Genomic DNA, 22,463 nt, shown 5'->3' on the forward strand with positions numbered 1-22,463 from the left:
AACACCACAAAGAAAACTACAAAAAGAACTGTGTCACACATGGCAGTTATATTTCAAACAATGTAGTAGTCATTTACCATGCATATGCACAGAACTCGGGGTCCTGAGTTTGTTTTTGAGTTCCACGTGCACAAATAAGGAGAAACACGACCAACAGCAGGAACTTAAGTGAAGGAACACGACCACATTTGACAAATGATGTATCATTATGTGACCAGTGAGAAACCTCAAGGATGCCGACAGTTCATTTTTTACTTAAATTCCCTTTCAGGAAAGCTCTCTAGGACAGTGAGACTCGGTGATTATTTTTTAATTCTCTCACCTCCAAAACACAAAGAAATCTTTACCCCTCAAGTGAAAAAGCTTAACTTTGCAAAAATCCTAGGGACAAAACTACCAGAAATGACTCAAGGATGAAGTCGGGAAATACTGGGAAAGCTAACTGGAAAATGTTAACTCTGTCTTAACACTCCAACTGCCCTCAGACCCTTCTTCCCACAGGCGCCAGGGAAATCTTATTTAAAATCAAGATGCAGGTGGCATATGACTGAGGAGAAAACCTCCATTCCTAATATAAAATGTAAGGCATACTGCAACAACACTCCTCTGGGCCCTTCTCATAATCGACCATCCTACCAATCATTCATATGGATAGCAAAACCAGAACAGTGTCACCGCCAAGCCAGTCAAACTGTCAACAACATTTATTATTGTGTGTACAGGGTACCAGTAAGTGATACAAAAGAAAAAGTCTCATCCTTTGCCCTTCAGGAGCTCATAATAGGAAGAATAATTATTTCTGCCATACATGTAGGGCAGGGGAGTTGGAATGCAATGAAGAAAAGAGCATGAGCTCTGGAGTGAGACAGATCAGTGATCTCATACCAACTCCATAACTTTTTAGCTGTATGACCTTAATGATAATACATAGCTAAATTACTGAGGGCTTACCATGCACCACGAAGTTTGGTCCATAATCCATCCCAGCTAATCTTCACAAACCCTATAAAGTAAATACTATTATTGTTCCATACATAAACTCAAGCTATTTAATTTCCCTGAGCCTCAGTTTCCTTGAGGGGACAGAGGATTAATACCAACATTTTATCATTGTTTTGAAAGTTACATGAGCTAATGCATAAAAAAATAGCTTAAGATACTGTAGACTCTCAGTATATGAATACTGATACCAGTATTTCATTAAATGTCTATAAAATGCATATATTTAGAAAAATTACTCTAAGAAAGCATTTTAGATATCATTATTTTGTTATAAATAGTCTGAACTATTTGTAAATACAATTTAATTCAGCAAGTATATGTATTCTTGCTATATACAAGATACTGTGCCAGTTACTGCAATACGCACGCCAATATATGACACAATTTCGGTCATTAAGGAGTTAGTAATCCAGGGAATTAATAACAGAATATATTCTATCTTAAAATTAACTCAACTAACCAAGGCCTAAGAGTTGGGCACATGGTGAAATATTTTTATTCTGGAGTGTATTTTGTTATATTCTCCATCACTGTTTTGAATCATAACTGCAAGATGACTTTTTCCCTGAAAAACATAACTTTCTACAAGTTAAATACCAGGTTATTTCACTAAAGTATGGTTCCTCTTGTTTTTCACATTAATATAGCATATATTTTTATAAACACCTGTACCAACTGAGCACTTGCTGATTTTCAATCATCAGCATGAAATTCATTCAATAAAAGAAAACAAGCAGCCAATATTCAGGCATTCTGTTTATAACGACAACCTAAACTGCCATTCAGGCGCACTGCTGTCTGTTATAATTATCAGAATGAATGGAAATAAATGATCAATAATGGGAAATCTTCTTATTCATCTCCCATGGCAATGTGCTTTCAATTCCTAGTGAGATTTCCCAAGATATTTATGGAGAAATCTTCCCAGAACATTGATCTCAATTGAAGATCTTATAGTTTGGGAGAATGCAGGGAATTTCCCCATGGAAATGGGGAAAGATACGATATAAGGTACTGCGCATTCCTGCAGTAAACAAGTACTGAGCATTTATAAAATGTTTGACAGAATTGATAACATAGATACTGTAATTAGCGTGCATTATAAAATGTTTCCCATCCCTCCAGGTAAACTCCATCAAACTATAGTTTTAAAAGCAGTTAACATACTGGAGTAACAATCATTAGTCAAAACCCATTACATTTCATTGTGAAATCGCCAGTATTATCATTCTCTTTCATCCTCCCACGAAAAAATAGCAATCCATATATATGATTAAAGGATATCACCATTTATTCGCACAAAATCAAGCAAAGGCTTAAAGACAGTATTTCATACATTAGAAATGTCCATTCAACTAAGCTTAAAGTTACGGTTTTTAAAAAATTCATGTTTTACACCACAAATGATGCTTCTGGTTCTTAAGTTTCCAATTTAATTATTTTCAATTTCTTAATATATTTGTATTCAATTTTAGTTTTATTCATTTTAATGCTCAACCTTCAGACTACCTCACTATAAATATTGAAAGACAATCTCGGGGGGGCAGAGCAAGATGGCCGAATAGGAACAGCTCCAGTCTCCAACTCCCAGCGCGAGCGACACAGAAGACCGGTGATTTCTGCATTTTCAACTGAGGTACTGGGTTCATCTCACTGGGGAGTGCCAGACGATCGGTGCTGGTCAGCTGCTGCAGCCCGACCAGCGAGAGCTGAAGCAGGGCGAGGCATTGCCTCACCTGGAAAGCGCAAGGGGGAAGGGAATCCCTTTTCCTAGCCAGGGGAACTGAGACACACAACACCTGGAAAATCGGGTAACTCCCACCCCAAAACTGCGCTTTAAGCAAACCAGCACACCAGGTGATCATATCCCACACCTGGCCGGGAGGGTCCCACACCCACGGAGCCTCCCTCATTGCTAGCACAGCAGTCTGTGATCTACCAGCAAGGCAGCAGCGAGGCTGGGGGAGGGGCGCCCGCCATTGCTGAGGCTTAAGTAGGTAAACAAAGCTGCTGGGAAGCTCGAACTGGGTGGAGCTCACAGCAGCTCAAGGAAACCTGCCTGTCTCTGTAGACTCCACCTCTGGGGACAGGGCACAGTAAATAATAACAAACGCAGCAGCTCAGCAAACGCAAACGACTCTGTCTGACAGCTTTGAAGAGAGCAGTGGATCTCCCAACACGGAGGTTGAGATCTGAGAAGGGACAGACTCCCTGCTCAAGTGGGTCCCTGACCCCTGAGTAGCCTAACTGGGAGACATCCCCCACTAGGGGCAGTCTGACACCCCACACCTCACAGGGTGGAGTACACCCCTGAGAGGAAGCTTCCAAAGCAAGAATCAGACAGGTACACTCGCTGTTCCGAAATATTCTATCTTCTGCAGCCTCTGCTGCTGATACCCAGGCAAACAGGGTCTGGAGTGGACCTCAAGCAATCTCCTACAGCTATAACCTACAGCTGAGGATCCTGACTGTTAGAAGGAAAGCTATCAAACAGGAAGGACACCTACACCAAAACCCCATCAGTACATCACCATCATCAAAGACCAGAGGCAGATAAAACCACAAAGATGGGGAAAAAGCAGGGCAGAAAAGCTGGGAATTCAAAAAATAAGAGCGCATCTCCCCCGGCAAAGGAGCGCAGCTCATCGCCAGCAACGGATCAAAGCTGGACGGAGAATGACTTCGACGAGATGAGAGAAGAAGGCTTCAGTCCATCAAATTTCTCAGAGCTAAAGGAGGAATTACGTACCCAGCGCAAAGAAACTAAAAATCTTGAAAAAAAAGTGGAAGAATTGATGGCTAGAGTAATTAATGCAGAGAAGCTCACAAACGAAATGAAAGAGACGAAAACCATGGCACGAGAAATACGTGACAAATGCACAAGCTTCAGTAACCGACTCGATCAACTGGAAGAAAGAATGTCAGCGATGGAGGATCAAATGAATGAAATGAAGCGAGAAGAGAAACCAAAAGAAAAAAGAAGAAAAAGAAATGAACAAAGCCTGCAAGAAGTATGGGATTATGTCAAAAGACCAAATCTACGTCTGATTGGGGTGCCTGAAAGTGAGGGAGAAAATGGAACCAAGTTGGAAAACACTCTTCAGGATATCATCCAGGAGAACTTCCCCAACCTAGTAGGGCAGGCCAACATTCAAATCCAGGAAATACAGAGAACGCCACAAAGATACTCCTCGAGAAGAGCAACTCCAAGACACATAATTGCCAGATTCACCAAAGTTGAAATGAAGGAAAAAATCTTAAGGGCAGCCAGAGAGAAAGGTCGGGTTACCCACAAAGGGAAGCCCATCAGACTAACAGCAGATCTCTCGGCAGAAACTCTTCAAGCCAGAAGAGAGTGGGGGCCAATATTCAACATTCTTAAAGAAAAGAATTTTAAACCCAGGATTTTATATCCAGCCAAACTAAGTTTCATAAGTGAAGGAGAAATAAAATCCTTTACAGATAAGCAAATGCTTAGGGATTTTGTCACCACTAGGCCTGCCTTACAAGAGACCCTGAAGGAAGCACTAAACATGGAAAGGAACAACCGGTACCAGCCATTGCAAAAACATGACAAAATGTAAAGACCATCAAGGCTAGGAAGAAACTGCATCAACTAACGAGCAAAATAACCAGTTAATATCATAATGGCAGGATCAAGTTCACACATAACAATCTTAACCTTAAATGTAAATGGACTAAATGCTCCAATTAAAAGACACAGACTGGCAAACTGGATAAAGAGTCAAGACCCATCAGTCTGCTGTATTCAGGAGACCCATCTCATGCGCAGAGACATACATAGGCTCAAAATAAAGGGATGGAGGAAGATTTACCAAGCAAATGGAGAACAAAAAAAAGCAGGGGTTGCAATACTAGTCTCTGATAAAACAGACTTTAAACCATCAAAGATCAAAAGAGACAAAGAAGGCCATTACATAATGGTAAAGGGATCAATTCAACAGGAAGAGCTAACTATCCTAAATATATATGCACCCAATACAGGAGCACCCAGATTCATAAAGCAAGTCCTTAGAGACTTACAAAGAGACTTAGACTCCCATACAATAATAATGGGAGACTTCAACACTCCACTGTCAACATTAGACAGATCAACGAGACAGAAAGTTAACAAGGATATCCAGGAATTGAACTCATCTCTGCAGCAAGCAGACCTAATAGACATCTATAGAACTCTCCACCCCAAATCAACAGAATATACATTCTTCTCAGCACCACATTGTACTTACTCCAAAATTGACCACGTAATTGGAAGTAAAGCACTCCTCAGCAAATGTACAAGAACAGAAATCATAACAAACTGTCTCTCAGACCACAGTGCAATCAAATTAGAACTCAGGACTAAGAAACTCAATCAAAACCGCTCAACTACATGGAAACTGAACAACCTGCTCCTGAATGACTACTGGGTACATAACGAAATGAAGGCAGAAATAAAGATGTTCTTTGAAACCAATGAGAACAAAGATACAACATACCAGAATCTCTGGGACACATTTAAAGCAGTGTGTAGAGGGAAATTTATAGCACTAAATGCCCACAAGAGAAAGCAGGAAAGATCTAAAATTGACACTCTAACATCGCAATTAAAAGAACTAGAGAAGCAAGAGCAAACACATTCGAAAGCTAGCAGAAGGCAAGAAATAACTAAGATCAGAGCAGAACTGAAGGAGATAGAGACACAAAAAACCCTCCAAAAAATCAATGAATCCAGGAGTTGGTTTTTTGAAAAGATCAACAAAATTGACAGACCACTAGCAAGACTAATAAAGAAGAAAAGAGAGAAGAATCAAATCGACGCAATTAAAAATGATAAAGGGGATATCACCACTGACCCCACAGAAATACAAACTACCATCAGAGAATACTATAAACACCTCTACGCAAATAAACTGGAAAATCTAGAAGAAATGGATAATTTCCTGGACACTTACACTCTTCCAAGACTAAACCAGGAAGAAGTTGAATCCCTGAATAGACCAATAGTAGGCTCTGAAATTGAGGCAATAATTAATAGCCTACCAACCAAAAAAAGTCCAGGACCAGATGGATTCACAGCTGAATTCTACCAGAGGTACAAGGAGGAGCTGGTACCATTCCTTCTGAAACTATTCCAATCAATAGAAAAAGAGGGAATCCTCCCTAACTCATTTTATGAGGCCAACATCATCCTGATACCAAAGCCTGGCAGAGACACAACAAAAAAAGAGAATTTTAGACCAATATCCCTGATGAACATCGATGCAAAAATCCTCAATAAAATACTGGCAAACCGGATTCAGCAGCACATCAAAAAGCTTATCCACCATGATCAAGTGGGCTTCATCCCTGGGATGCAAGGCTGGTTCAACATTCGCAAATCAATAAACATAATCCAGCATATAAACAGAACCAAAGACAAGAACCACATCATTATCTCAATAGATGCAGAAAAGGCTTTTGACAAAATTCAACAGCCCTTCATGCTAAAAACGCTCAATAAATTCGGTATTGATGGAACGTACCTCAAAATCATAAGAGCTATTTATGACAAACCCACAGCCAATATCATACTGAATGGGCAAAAACTGGAAAAATTCCCTTTGAAAACTGGCACAAGACAGGGATGCCCTCTCTCACCACTCCTATTCAACATAGTGTTGGAAGTTCTGGCTAGGGCAATCAGGCAAGAGAAAGAAATCAAGGGGATTCAGTTAGGAAAAGAAGAAGTCAAATTGTCCCTGTTTGCAGACGACATGATTGTATATTTAGAAAACCCCATTGTCTCAGCCCAAACTCTCCTTAAGCTGATCAGCAACTTCAGCAAAGTCTCAGGATACAAAATTAATGTGCAAAAATCACAAGCATTCTTATACACCAGTGACAGTCAAACAGAGAGCCAAATCAGGAATGAACTTCCATTCACAATTGCTTCAAAGAGAATAAAATACCTAGGAATCCAACTTACAAGGGATGTAAAGGACCTCTTCAAGTAGAACTACAAACCACTGCTCAGTGAAATCAAAGAGGACACAAACAAATGGAAGAACATACCATGCTCATGGATAGGAAGAATCAATATCGTGAAAATGGCCATACTGCCCAAGGTAATTTATAGATTCAATGCCATCCCCATCAAGCTACCAATGAGCTTCTTCACAGAATTGGAAAAAAACTGCTTTAAAGTTCATATGGAACCAAAAAAGAGCCCGCATCTCCAAGACAATCCTAAGTCAAAAGAACAAAGCTGGAGGCATCACGCTACCTGACTTCAAAATATACTACAAGGCTACAGTAACCAAAACAGCATGGTACTGGTACCAAAACAGAGATATAGACCAATGGAACAGAACAGAGTCCTCAGAAATAATACCACACATCTACAGCCATCTGATCTTTGACAAACCTGAGAGAAACAAGAAATGGGGAAAGGATTCCCTATTTAATAAATGGTGCTGGGAAAATTGGCTAGCCATAAGTAGAAAGCTGAAACTGGATCCTTTCCTTACTCCTTATACGAAAATTAATTCAAGATGGATTAGAGACTTAAATGTTAGACCTAACACCATAAAAATCCTAGAGGAAAACCTAGGTAGTACCATTCAGGACATAGGCATGGGCAAAGACTTCATGTCTAAAACACCAAAAGCAACGGCAGCAAAAGCCAAAATTGACAAATGGGATCTCATTAAACTAAAGAGCTTCTGTACAGCAAAAGAAACCACCATCAGAGTGAACAGGCAACCTACAGAATGGGAGAAAATTTTTGCAATCTACTCATCTGACAAAGGGCTAATATCCAGAACCTACAAAGAACTCAAACAAATTTACAAGAAAAAAACAAACAACCCCATCCAAAAGTGGGCAAAGGATATGAACAGACATTTCTCAAAAGAAGACATTCATACAGCCAACAGACACATGAAAAAATGCTCATCATCACTGGCCATCAGAGAAATGCAAATCAAAACCACAATGAGATACCATCTCACACCAGTTAGAATGGCGATCATTCAAAAGTCAGGAAACAACAGGTGCTGGAGAGGATGTGGAGAAATAGGAACACTTTTACACTGTTGGTGGGATTGTAAACTAGTTCAACCATTATGGAAAACAGTATGGCGATTCCTCAAGGATCTAGAACTAGATGTACCATATGACCCAGCCATCCCATTACTGGGTATATACCCAAAGGATTATAAATTATGCTGCTATAAGGACACATGCACACGTATGTTTATTGCAGCACTATTCACAATAGCAAAGACTTGGAATCAACCCAAATGTCCATCAGTGACAGATTGGATTAAGAAAATGTGGCACATATATACCATGGAATACTATGCAGCCATAAAAAAGGGTGAGTTTGTGTCCTTTGTAGGGACATGGATGCAGCTGGAAACCATCATTCTTAGCAAACTATCACAAGAACAGAAAACCAAACACCGCATGTTCTCACTCATAGGTGGGAACTGAACAATGAGATCACTTGGACTCGGGAAGGGGAACATCACACACCGGGGCCTATCATGGGGAGGGGGGAGGGGGGAGGGATTGCATTGGGAGTTATACCTTATGTAAATGATGGGTTGATGGGTGTAGCACACCAACAAAATTAAAGATTTTAAATACTAAAAAAAAAAAAAAAAAAAAAAAAAAAAGAAAGACAATCTCATCATTGTAGATTAAACTGATTCCAAATCATCTCAACAGGATATTGAGAACTTTAACCGAAAATGTTTCATTTTATTGATACTAAATGACTACAAATGCCAAGTTCTGTACCGGCACTAGACATATAAAAATGACTTCAGAACATAGTAAGAAGGAGAAACACAAGAAAGACAAGAATTAAAATACAACATGAAAAGTGCCATACTAGTATTATTATACCAAAGCCCCACAGAAACACAGAGGGAATATACCCTCATTACAGCCCCCTTCCTTTCGTTTCTACCTGGAAGAAAGGAGACCCTACGTTTCCAAAGGAGGTAGTTTTAAGCTTAATATTAGGGGACAAATAATAGCTCACTAAGAAAACTTAAAAAGAATGAAAGAACATTCCAAGTAAAGAAAAATGTAAGACACAAAGCCCAACGTAGAAATGGGCATGGTGTTTTCGGAGAATGTCAATTAGTTGTGTCAATGAGTTGCAGCACAGATAACACTGGGATATGGACAGGGAGTCAGATGAAAAGGGTGAAGGTGAAAATTAACTACCTACAAACCAAACTGTAAAGACTATTCTATTTCATGTTAAGGAGTTTATACTACAGGCAAGAGCTGCTTATTTAAATTTTCTTTGTATTTGAAAATGATTTCCGTGAAAACAACCCTTAACTCACTTCTCATTCACTGAAATGTACTGACTGAGCACCATTTCTCTGCCAGGATTGGCAAATATCACAATCACCAACATTTTTCTGCAGCCTGCTTTTATATGGTCCACAAACTGAAAATAGTTTTTACATTTTTAAATGAATGAAGACAATCAAAGTAAGAATAATATTTCATGACATGTGTTTATACAAAATTTAAATTTTAGTGCCTCTAAATAAAGTTTTATTTGAACACAGTTATATTCACTCCTTTGCATATTGTCCATGGCTGCTTTTGTGATATGGTAGCAGAGGTAAGTAGTTGCAATAGAGACAGTATGGCCTGTAAATCCTAAAACACTTACTAAAACAGAAAAAGGTTGCTGATTTCTGTGCTAGATACTGGGAAAACAAAAGGTCTAATTATGGAGATGAACAGAGAAGCAGATCAACACAATTCAATATGATAAGTACTGTGGTACAAATAATCTCATAATATTAGATTAACAGATGCTTGGGACACATAGCCCAAATGGTGGGAAAGGACTCTGAATAAGGAAAGGCTTCTTTTGTTTTATTTTTATTATTATTATTATTATTTATTTCCATAGGTTTTGGGGGAACAGATGGTGTTTGGTTAGTAAGTTGTTTAGTGGTGACTTGTGAGATTTTGGTGCACCCATCATCCGAGCAGTATACACTGTACCCAATTTGTAGTCTTTTATCCCTCACCCCCTCCCACCCCTTTCCCTCAAGTCCCCAAAGTCCACTGTATCATTCTTTTTTTTCTTTTTTTTCCGTCTTTCTGCAATATTTTATTAAGGTCTTTACAGAGCAACATTGAGACTCCAGAATACAGCTGCCAAGGAGACCCTGTTATGCTGTGGGGACTGGCTGCGGCATGGCAGGTGGCTCTGGCTTCCCACCCTTCTGTTCTGAGATGGGGTGGTGGGCAGTATCTCATCTTTGGGTTCCATGATGCTCATGTGGTCAGGCAGGGGCTTCTTAGGGCCAATCTTACCAATTGGGTCCCAGAACAGCATGATCTTCACCTTGATGCCCAGCACACCCTGTCTGAGCAACACATGGCGCACGGCAGTATAAATGTAGTAGTTAACAGGGTCTCCGCTGTGGATCATCAGGCCACCCACAAACTTCATGGATTTAGTCCTCTGTCCTCGGAGTTTCCCAGACACCACCACCTCGCAGCCTTTAGCCCCACTCTCCATGATGAACCGCAACACACCATAGCCAGGCCCTCCTCACAGCGAGCCCTCCTAGGAACTTGTAACACAGAGACTCTGCCTGGGCAATGTCACGACCCCTAGTGGCCACCTTGTCAGCATAAAGCTCTACACTGCCCTCTGGAAAGCCAAACGTCTTCTGAACTACAGCAGTGACTTCCCGAATCCACCGGCTCTTCTCACCAAGAACATTCTGTGTTCTAGTGACTAAGATAATCATTTCTGTCCTGGTTAGTGTAAAGGAAAGGCTTCTAAAACTGGATTAGATAAAATTTAGACACCAAGTGATGAAGAGCCTTACATGTCCTGCTAAAGACTTCCAATTTCATACTGAAGGCAATGGCCAGCCTTTGATAGGTTTTAAGGTTTATGACATGATCAGTTTTATATTTTAAAATGGTGATCCTAGAAGAAATTTATATAATTATACTTAATGCCATTTTCTTCCATAGCAAACACAACACTGGGATGTCAGGATTATTTCCTCTAAGAAGAATTAATGAACATTCCGATCAGGCAATCATTCTTATTCACTTTTTCTCTCTTAACAAAATAACAACAACAACAATAATAGCTAGTACTTTTTAAGTGTTACCATGTGCCAGGCACTTGCTAAGTGCTTCAGTGTATTAATTCGTTCAATCCTCAGTCATATAATCTGAGCAAGTAATTCTTGTCGAACTGGGTACATAAAATAATGTAATTAGATTTAACCCTTTTCTGGATGAAAACATTTATAGTGCTCAAATCACATATTCTTGTCTGCTCTTAGGCAAATGTACTGAGCAGTTGAAGCATAAACTTTAGCTCCCTTCATCAAGCAAGATAGGTAGTTATGTAATCACTCATTTATCCACTCCAATTACTGACTGTCATGTGCCAGTAACTGTGCTGGGAAGATATGAGTGTATACCAGCAAGTAGTTCTCATTCTGAGGGGTTCCTATAGCTGAATAAGGGGAGGAACCATACCACCAATCTCAGACCTGAACCACAGTCATTGTTTATCCCCCTCTGCCCAGGATTATACTGTTGGATACATCTAATATTTGAAATTCTTATTAAAATATCTACCTTTGAAGCAGACTTGTGAGTTGATGTTCTGGTAAGAGAGAGAAAAAGACAATGAGAGACAAAGAGAATCAATGAGCATCAGTGATGAAAATGAAGTCAAGAAAGACAGAAATCACTAGTTCCTAGAGAGCCAAGGATTGGTATTTCGGCCTGTTTTCCAATAGCAAAATGAATGAAATAACAATGGATTGTTACCTGGAGTAACTAGGTTGGAAGTGGAGGGAAAGGGGCTTAGTGAGGGGAGGGTGAACAGCAAATGTTTGGACAAGAGGGGGACCTCCCTCTGTGATATGTGGCATTTGCCTTGATTTATGCTATAAAAGATGCAGGAAATTTTTTATACATCTAAATATTTTTTGTGTTAGATAATCTTTCTTTTGAGTTCAGATCTGAATTTAATAATCATATATATATCTCTAGGATAGAGGATATACTATGCTTTACAGGCTGAATAACTTTGTTGGAAAATTAGATAAAATCAGATGAAACAAAGAATTTGCCATAAGTCAAACCAAGACTTATGAACCATGAGCTTAAAATCAAGATTTTGTAACTAAAAAGATGCTGAAGTGTATCTGGAATTTCCTCTAAAATTCCAACAGCAGCTACATACCTCTGAGCTTCACCAGAAATCAACACAGAGAGAGAATGATGGCATTTTGTAGTTCTGTACTCTTTCAATTCACCTGAGATGTATAGCTTCATTACTATATCTACTCTTTACAGTCTGAACTGGACCTGCTGCCAAATGGAAGGAGAAAAATTAGGTACAGAAAAAAACACAAATCTCCCAAAAAACTTTCCACATATAATTTTCTCTCATTAAATGTTTTTCTTCTGCACATTATCCTCAGTTATGTTATTAGAAGACTTATAGGAGAGTTAAACAGGCATTTGTTAAGACTGTGAAAAGTCAAAAGTTTAGATAACTTTGAAAGATTCTTTTTGTGTCTGATTTAATTGCAAGTTTTTCAATATTGGAATCAGTGCTACTGCTTGAAAACACTCTTTGTTCCTATTTCTCTTGCATGCTTCCCATTTGGAGACATTTTCTACTTCATGCAGATCCCTTTCCCTTCTCATCCCAACAAAGTGTGGTATAATCATCTTTGTCGCTACCAGGAAAGTCAGTAAACAGCTCCATGATCTCAGCATTCATTCTCTTCCATTTTCTGTGTATTCTTGATATATGCTATTGGAAATAGAGTTCCCCAAAATCCATAGCATAAGTAACCTGACTGTAGCATATTAATAAAAAATGAACTCTTATGCAAAGTTAGATGAATAGTTGCCTGGATAGAGATATAGGTCCCATTGTGCATACCTTCTTCTAAAATGATTTAGTGATAATGTCCAAAATGCCTATTGGTTGGTTAGAGCACAATCTCTGCAGATTGGTTTTGCATTGCAGCTAGACAAAGTTAATGTCCCATATGAGAAACCATTTTGGATCTCAAACTACTGAGAATCCTAGAATGAAACTTCGAAAACACCGATTTGGACATTGGCCTTGGGAAAGAATTTATGACTAAGTCTTCAAAAACAATTGAAACAAACAAAAAAAATTGACAAGTTGGTGCTAATTAAACTAAAGAGCTTCTGCACAGCATAAGAAACCATTAACAGAGTAAAAAACCTTCATAATGGGAGAAAATATGTGCAAACTATACATCCAACAAAGATCTAATATCCAGAATCTATAACAAACTCAAACAATTGAACTAGCAAAAACCAAATAACTCCATTTAAAAAAAATGAGCAAAATACATGGACAGACACTTCTCAAAAGAAGACATTCAAGCAACAACAAACATATGAAAAATGCTCAACATCACCAATCATCAGAGAAATGTAAATCAAAGCCACAGTGAGACACCATCTCACACCAGTCAGAATGACTATTAGAAAGCCAAGAAAAAGAATGCTGGCAAGGCTGCAGAGAAAAGGGAACACCCATACACTACTGGTGGGTATGTAAATTAATTCAGCCATTGTGGAAAGTAGTTTGATTTCTCAAAGAACTTAAAACAGAACTACCATTCAACCCAGCAATCCTATTTCTCTGTATACAGCTAAAAGAAAATAAATCATTCCACCAAAAAGACACATATACTCATATGTTCACCACAGCACTATTCACAATAGCAAAGACATGTTGCCTATCAGTAGTGGATTGACTAAGGAAACTGTAGTACATATACACCGTGGAATACTATGCAGCCATTAAAAAATGAAATCATGTCCTTTGCAGCAACATGGGTGCAGCTGTAGGCCAATATTCTAAGCAAATTAACACAGGAACAGAAAACTAAATAATGCATGTTTTCACTTATAAGTGGAAGCTAAACATTGGGTATTCATGGACATAAAGACGGCAACAATAGAAACTATGTACTACTAGAGGAGGGAGGGAGAGAGGGAAACAAGGGTTGAAAAACTAACTATTGGGTACTACACTCAGTACCCAATAGTTATATTTTTAGTAGGCTTCATTTTGCCCTTGGAACTTAAATTATTAACGATCCTCATTGATTGGGTTCCGGCATGTGCTGAAATATATATGGTATAAAAAATGAACAGGGTTGGTTGTTTGCCATGTTAATGTGTATTACCAGTTAATTTAGAGTCTTGACTACTTCTTTATTCTGGGTTTTAGCTCCCACTTATAAGTGAAAACATGCATTATTTGGTTTTCTGTTCCTGTGTTAATTTGCTTAGGATATTGGCCTACAGTTGCACCCATGTTGCTGCAAAGGACATGATTTCATTTTTTAATGGCTGCATAGTATTCCACGGTGTATATGTACTACAGTTTCCTTAGTCAATCCACCATTGATAGGCAACATGTCTTTGCTATTGTGAATAGTGCTGTGATGAACATATGAGTATATATGTCTTTTTGGTGGAATGATTTATTTTCTTTTGGATATATACAGAGAAATAGGATTGCTGGGTTGAATGGTAGTTCTGTTTTAAGTTCTTTGAGAAATCAAACTACTGATCTTGTAGTTTGATCTTGTATTCATCTCTTGTCACTAGAACAAGAAGATCTGGGTAATGGGATCAATCATACCCCAAACAGCATTATGCAATCTACCCAGGTAACAAAACTGTACATGTAACCCCAAATCAAAAATAAATGTTGAAATTTTAAAAATCAAAAAATAAGTGAAACCCTGTCTCTACTGAAAAATACAAAAAACTAGCCGGGCGACGTGGCGGGCGCCTGTAGTCCCAGCTACTCGGGAGGCTGAGGCAGGAGAATGGCGTAAACCCGGGAGTCGGAGCTTGCAGTGAGCTGAGATCCGGCCACTGCACCCCAGCCTGGGCGACAGAGCAAGACTCTGTCTCAAAAAGAAATAAAAATAAAAAATAAGCAAATAAATGAAACACTTTTTAAAAGAGAAAAAAATCTGATTTCTAATAAAAAGCTAATCTTTGACAGCCTTCTCTCAGTATTAAATAGATTTTTAAAATATTATGGACTGTTTGTACTTAAATGAAACAGTTTCTGCATGAAATCTATCATTCACATTTAAGCAGAGTGGGTAAAATTTAGCCAGAACATTGGATGGCTATTGTTTTACAACTGCTATTGTAAAAATAATAAAATCTGTTTTAACTTGCTTTGTATAACACTTAGTAGAGAATAAGCCTTGCATTTTAAAGGCACCTAATAATGAAAAAGATGTTTTATAAGAAAAAATAGAACAATTTTTTTGTATTCTAGCACTGATTTTTGCAAATTGCTTGCTCCATCTTAATTACAATGCATACTAGAGTTTTTACCTAAGGAAAAAATATATTTAATAAAAATATTGAGCATCTACCATATGTACTACTATGTACTACAGAGGAATCCAAAATAAAGAAGTAGTCAAGACTAAATTAACTGGTAATACACATTAACATGGCAGACAATCAACCGTGTTCATTTTTTATACCATATATATTTCAGTACATGCAGGAACCCAATCAATGAGGATCATTAATAATTTAAATTCCAAGGGTTAAAAGAAGCCTACTAAAAATATAATTGGAAGAGCTTTCACATCATCCTGTTTAGATGAACATAAACATTAACCATGAAAAGGATTAATTAAAATGAGTTTATTGTCTTTCTCTAACCCTCTAATACACTAATGTTGAACTGGAACGGTTGCTAAGGTGTTCCACTGGTGTGGTTTCCACTCCTCACTTGTTTCAGAGGTTTACCTGAATAGATATCCAGTCAAATAAGTCACATAAAGAAGACAGAGAGAAAAACATAAGTTCCTTTGAGGTTTGCCCTTAAAGCGCCCTGCCTGGCTTCCCCACAAGATGCAACAGGGCAAACCTAGGACGGATTTGCTTCCTTCTTGCTGATACAAACTTCTAAACTTTCAGGTTCTTGGCAAAGCCTGGAAACATCTCTTGTCACTAGAACAAGATCTGCTTCTTGGTCTGATTCTCTTTCCAGCTCCAGCTCAACTTGACCTTTCATGATGTACACTTCCTTGTTTGTCTCATAAATAGCTCTGATTCTTCTATCTGCTGGCAGACAGTGCTCATTCTGTCCAGCTTTGTTTTGGTTTGCAGAGCCTGGGAGACAGTCTATGTTTTGAATTTGCTGAATAATGCTATTATTTGGTTTATTCTCTGTAATCTTCTATTTTTAGCAAAGGTTTCCATTTCTAAAAATATTCGAAATTATGATAAATATTTTGGGGATTTGGAGCTTAAACAAAATGACTTCGACAAAGGAAAGCATTTAGAATTATAAATTTGCATTTAAACATTGGACCATGCTGGTATCACTTATGTGGCAATATCAAACAGCATGAGATAAATCAGAACACAGCTTGAAATTACAGGCCTAACTTATTTGATTCCATAATAATTTTAGGGTCTTTCCTTTAAAAATCAATAGTTCGAAGATGTATTTTTTTCCCAGGGAATTCTCTTCTCTTTTTGAATAATGACTCTCCCATGGTTCACAGAATGGCATATATAAAAGCACTGTTTCTACAATAATTATTCCTAATTTTTAAATTTAGCTAAATAATATTGGCCACATATTTATAAGTATAAAATCAGACAAAGTCATTGAACTGAAAGCAAACTAATTCAAAATATATAAATGAAAATGTTCTAGGCTGGACCAAGGATTTGCATAGAAGTTACTATTTTGAACTGCACTTGTGTGATTGCAAGATAAAGAATTAACATACAGCATAGAGCCCTTTGGCATAGCCCTGGAAAAAGGAAAGGAACTAAGAACATAATATTCACAATCAAACAAATTAATAAACTGGAGTGTTGATCATGGGAAAGTGGAGTTGTGGTAAGAAAAGCTACTAAAGAAGATTAAATCATTCTTAAAAGAAATCATCCATGTCCCTACAAAGGACACAAACTCATCCTTTTTTATGGCTGCATAGTATTCCATGGTGTATATGTGCCACATTTTCTTAATCCAATCTGTCACTGATGGACATTTGGGTTGATTGAAAAATTTCTAAGGCAGTGAAATTTGTTGCAACAAACAAAGCAAAAACCATTCCTAGTTTTTTGTGTGCTACTGTTGTGATTGATAATATTTATATTTGTGTAACACCCTTCACATTAGAATCCCAAAAGTCTAATGATCTTTTTCTTGCACAGAACATCAGTGTTGTCCTACTATACACAGAGTAAGTTGTACCCCTTCCTTCAGCAGAACCCCGTATGTGGCATTTTGCCATATGCCAGCCTCTGTTCAAAGTGTATTTTTTTATTCTAAATCTTCAGTGCCAGTAGATTATATTTCCCTTTTAGAAATGAGAAACTAAAGTACACAGGGATTCATTGATTTGCCCAGTTTTTCATGGGTGGAAAATAGTAAAGCAGAGACTTTATCCTGGTATCCGCCTGTAAAATTCACTAGTTTAATTGCCATGTTTTGCTGCTTCTGCTCTACCAAATCCTTCAGGGAACCACAAGATTAGCTCCAGATTTCTAAGATGCAGTCAGCTAATCCCCTGGTTCCATGTTATCCAATTCAGCCTTCGTTTTCTATGTTGAAGGACTTTGAATCTCCAGTCTAGGTCTTGGCTTCCTAACTCATCTGCTATAGACGTAGGCTCCAGTGTCAGACTGGTTGAGTTCAATTTTCACGGGGTCATATTATGGTTAGAGGAAGACAATGTCTCTTGTGTTTTTGTTATAAGAGAAAATTCTCAAAATAGCTCTCTAATAACCTAGTTCTATATCAAGTTCTCAAAGAATCTATCCAAAGGCAAGTGTGAAAACTTGTTTTCTATGGATTTAGTCTGGCCCTCTCTTGTGGTAAGCTGAGCTAGGATCAATGACCTGGTCTATCTAGACTAGTACCTAGACTCAAGAACTAGCTACACCTGTGACAGAAAGACAGTTCTTGGCTCCTTCACAGTGAGTCCCCACTTCCTCCTCTCATCTTTATCCTTTGCACTTCTCTCTGTCTGCAGGAGAGGGAAGCCAGTAAGCCTTGGAGAAAGAACTCTTTTCTCTAAGGCTCAAAGCAGAGAAATGTATGAAATAATTCTCAGCTCTCACCTATTGAATGCTTACTACATGGCTGATTCTAGAGTTGTGCATGGTCAAACATATCAACACAGCATAAAAGAAAAGCATTGTGAGAGTCACCAGAAGCCGTCTTAACTTATAAGTAAGTTCACATAAATTGTACAAACTCGAATAACTTTCCTAAGTTTCCTCTAAACTATTGCTTTAATCATAGCAGAAGGCTCTCAAAGCTTCTGACAGCCAGCAGTTGCAGAGTCGAATGCAGTCTGACTGGCCACCTGTTGTGAGGTAGAAGCCAAGAATAAATGTGAGTAAAATCAACTTTATTAGTCAGAAAAAGAGACATCTGCCATAACAGCCAGTACAACTACCCCAAAGGACAAACTATAGTCCAAACTACTTCCCAGTTCCTGTTTGCTTCTCTTCAACCCTCCTTCACATCTAATATAGGAATCTCTGCCATTTATTATCTGTATGCTACCACAGCATCATTATTTTCACTTTTTAAAGTATAGGCTAAAACACATGGATTTAATATGTAACTAATAGATATGCATTAGAAAGTTTTTGAAGAGATTTTTAACTGAATAATATGCTAAATACTGAAAATGGAAAATGTTCTCACCATATTTAATTTTTTAATTAAAAATTAATTAGGTGACATTTTAACTTTCACTAACTGGTTTTAAATAATCCTTTTGTTTTGATTCTAAATGAAATAATGCAAGCCATCTCAAAGCATTCAGTTAGGATTTATAATCTGTAAGGGAAGCTCCTATTGGAAGCAGGGTTTTTCTTGATGGAGAGAAGAAAACCATTAATTGTGAAAGACCTAGCATGTGTCTGATGTGCACAGGTTTACCTACATCTTATCTTTTTAACACTAATATTATGTTTGTTAGGGAGGTATTATCAGAACCATTTTATTGATAAGAAAATTATGTTTCTTAAAAGTTAACAAACTCATCTAAGGTCCCATAGCTAATAATTAGCAGGCTGTCTGCTTGCAGAACTGCCAACCCCAGTAAACAGCACAGTATATAGTTTCCATGTCCCATGCCTGAGGAACTTAAACTCATGTGATAAGATGGCCAAGTATCAGAAAATATGGCAGAACATCCCATAATGACATTATATACAATTAATTTTTTAAAAAAGCCAAAACATGGATTACTTGGATTATAAAGGCAAAGGAAAGTGCAATCACCCTGTACTTCTATATCACCATCACCTCATTAGTTAAGCACAGGTCAGGGTCTCCCTAGAATAACAATGAACCCAGGTGAGGAGAGTTGACTCCAGCCCTCATGATCATGCCCACGTGGAAGAACCACATTAAATGTCTGTCTCTGTCTGTCTGTCTCTCTCTCTCCCCCTCTCCTCCCCTCCTTTCACACGCAGACACACACACACACACACACACACACCATGCAGGACTCTAGAGAAGTTTCTAGAGAGTCAAGATAAGAATAGCAACATTACCACAGCAATGTCTAAAAGAAAAATGATCTTAGAATTAACACAGAGCACTGCTTTCAGAGCTACATTTATCTCCCATTGAGGTCTCATCTGGCTCCTCATGTAAATAAGGAATAATCACAACTACCTCTTCCACAAAGTCACCCAAGTGTATTTTAGAAACGTAAAGGCACAGAATCTAACCTACTATCAACCACTGCTGAGGAGGAAAAGCTCAGAAAGGATCAAAGACACACTGGCATCCTTGGGGACCCGAAGATAGTGGTCAGAGTAGAATGCCTGAAACTGAGATGAAGGTGAGGTTGCCATTACTGGCAATGATAACGTCTGGGTATGAGTGAGGAAGCAATTAACTGAGGTTGGAAGATAAGGTCATGGAGAAGTGGAATCCTAGGAACTGGGAGTGTGTAGGAAGGATCGTCTATGTAATATTTAAGTGGCCCCGAATTGAGATCATGTTAATATGGGAGAAACAGAATAAGCCACAAGAGAAGATTGCTGGGTAAAGAGGAGAGAGGACCCAAGGGTTGGGTAGACAAGAGAAACAAAAGTAGTGTAAGGGAGTTTAAGAGAAAGGCAAGAACGTGATCTGAAAGCCACAATGACAAACAAGGAAGACATCTATTCTACTCCCAAGCCTAGTGGTATGAAGTATGGTTATAAGAGGAAAAAACAGCCACCTCTTGTCAGGCTTGCAGTGAAAGCAGCAACCTTAGGGAGAGCCAGCTGTCACAGAAAGAAGGTGAAAGGAATATTTTGAGAAAAATCTGAAACTATAGAATATTTTGCTGAAAATGGTCCATGGACTCTAAAAAGTATAGAGAGAATGTACAGAGGTTGAAATAATTAGAGAATGGAACATGATGGGGTGGGATTTGGGAAACAGAGGGTTGTTGCTGTTGTTGTTGTTGTTGTTGTTACTGACTTGAGGTTAAGGACACAATGAAATTTGTCCCAATAAATTCAAAGCAAATGGCAAAGGTAAGGCTTTAGGTTTCAGAAGTAGGAGTAATGGGTTTGTGGAGCTTCCTCTTAACCCTTAATGATGCAGGCAGAAATTATAGAGGAGGTGTGCCCTTAATCTCAGGGCACATCAGCTCCTCACTACAACCCTTATGTGGTAGGTACTATTATTATTTCCATTTTTACTTATTAAAGAGAGAATGACCACGATGACTCCAGACTGTACTTAAAGCTCCATGGTAAATGAGTCATGGACTGTGTGATGTTTAATACTGAGTGTTAATTTTATTGGATTGAAGGATGCAAAGTATTGATCCTGGGTATGTCTGTGAGGGTGTTCCCAAAGGAGATTAACATTTGAGTCAGTGGACTGGGAAAGGCGGACCCACCCTTAATCTGGGTGGTCACCATCTAACCAACTGCTAGTGCAGACAGAATATAAAGCAGGTAGAAAAATGTAAAGAGAGAAACTGTCCTAGCCTCCCAGCCTACGTCTCCCCCGTGCTGGACGCTTCCCACCCTGGAACATCAGACTCCAAGTTCTTCAGTTTTGGGACTCAGACTGGCTCTCTTTGCTCCTCAGCCTGCAGACAGCCTATTGTGGGACCCTGTAATTGTGTGAGTTAACACTTAATAAACTCATCTTTATATATATACACACATACATATATATACACATATATATATATACACACACACACATATCCTATTAGTTCTATCCCTCTAGAGAACCCTAATACAGTAAGAGCTGAGTTGTCTGTTTTAGAGTGTAGGGCCAAGGAGGCTCTTGAAGGCAGACAAAGTCACAGAAAAGTATGAAGAATGCACATTTACCTATACATATACACTTTGAGAACTTGGGGATCACAAGTATGTTAGTCAACTGCACTGTGAATTTCTCCCTTTCAACAAAAACCCTAGATCTCCATGTTCCAGAATGGTGCCACCTCTGTTGATATCTATGTTGTAACATTTGAAGCATAATTTGAATATTTATGGTGGCCTACTTTATTTTTAGTCTTAATTATGTTTTAGAGTAGTCTAATAGTTTCAGGATGACTTTTCCAGACCAATTTAGTTTCTTATCTGATAAGAGAATTTAGCTAGTATATTATGAGAAATATTATAAAAAGTTAATTCTTCTTAACATTAGCAAAGATTTTAACAAGGCCCTGTTTGCCTTCTATTATCAGACTGGGGAAACATGGTTTATAACTTAAATAACATTAAAAATTTGGCTGAAAAGTGCACTTTAAAAGCCGTTATTGATGGCACAATACCAACCTGGAAAAGTATGGCACATGTAAGTCCAAGAGATCAGTAGTGAATGATGAATTGCAAACATCTCTGTTGGCAATTTTAACAATAACATAATGTTTAAAATATGAAGCAGGAGGATATAGCTATGAGGAGGAAGAACACACCTGAGAGAAGGTACAGGAAAGGACTTCATTTAAGTAATACCGCCTTTCTCAATTTCATTCAAACCAAAATTTCTCTGCTGGAATCCAGTAATACATCTTGTCATTGATTGGCACGCACATTAGGACGCAATCAAACTTTGCCAATATCTCTGACAAGAGTTCTGAGGACTGTTTTGCAAATCAAATATATGTGAAATGTTATAAGGAGGAAAAAACATCATGTTTGTACTAATAATTGTATCTATAATAATAATGTTGGTATTATTCCTACCCAGATGAATATGAAGTGTTTACAGCTTCAAGACCCCTGGCACGAAAAGTGTTGGTAATTATGTCATTATCTGTCTGATTTCTTTAAGTTCCATAGGAATGTATTTTTTCCAGAAGCAACCCTCATATAAGACTTCTTGATGCATTAATTTAAAAAAAATCTGTGGC

General features: G+C 38.2%; 1 protein-coding gene and 1 pseudogene across 2 annotated transcripts in view; both read right to left on the reverse strand.

Annotated features, from left to right (window-relative positions):
• The window catches only part of TAFA2 (TAFA chemokine like family member 2), a 516,821-nt gene that overhangs the window by 330,378 nt on the left and 163,980 nt on the right, over positions 1–22,463 (reverse strand). The gene's annotated exons all lie outside the window — the stretch shown is intronic.
• LOC103238617 (small ribosomal subunit protein uS3 pseudogene) lies at positions 8,882–14,687 on the reverse strand (annotated as a pseudogene).

This window comes from Chlorocebus sabaeus, chromosome 11 (genome assembly GCF_047675955.1).
Source record: "Chlorocebus sabaeus isolate Y175 chromosome 11, mChlSab1.0.hap1, whole genome shotgun sequence".
Taxonomy (NCBI): domain Eukaryota; kingdom Metazoa; phylum Chordata; class Mammalia; order Primates; family Cercopithecidae; genus Chlorocebus; species Chlorocebus sabaeus.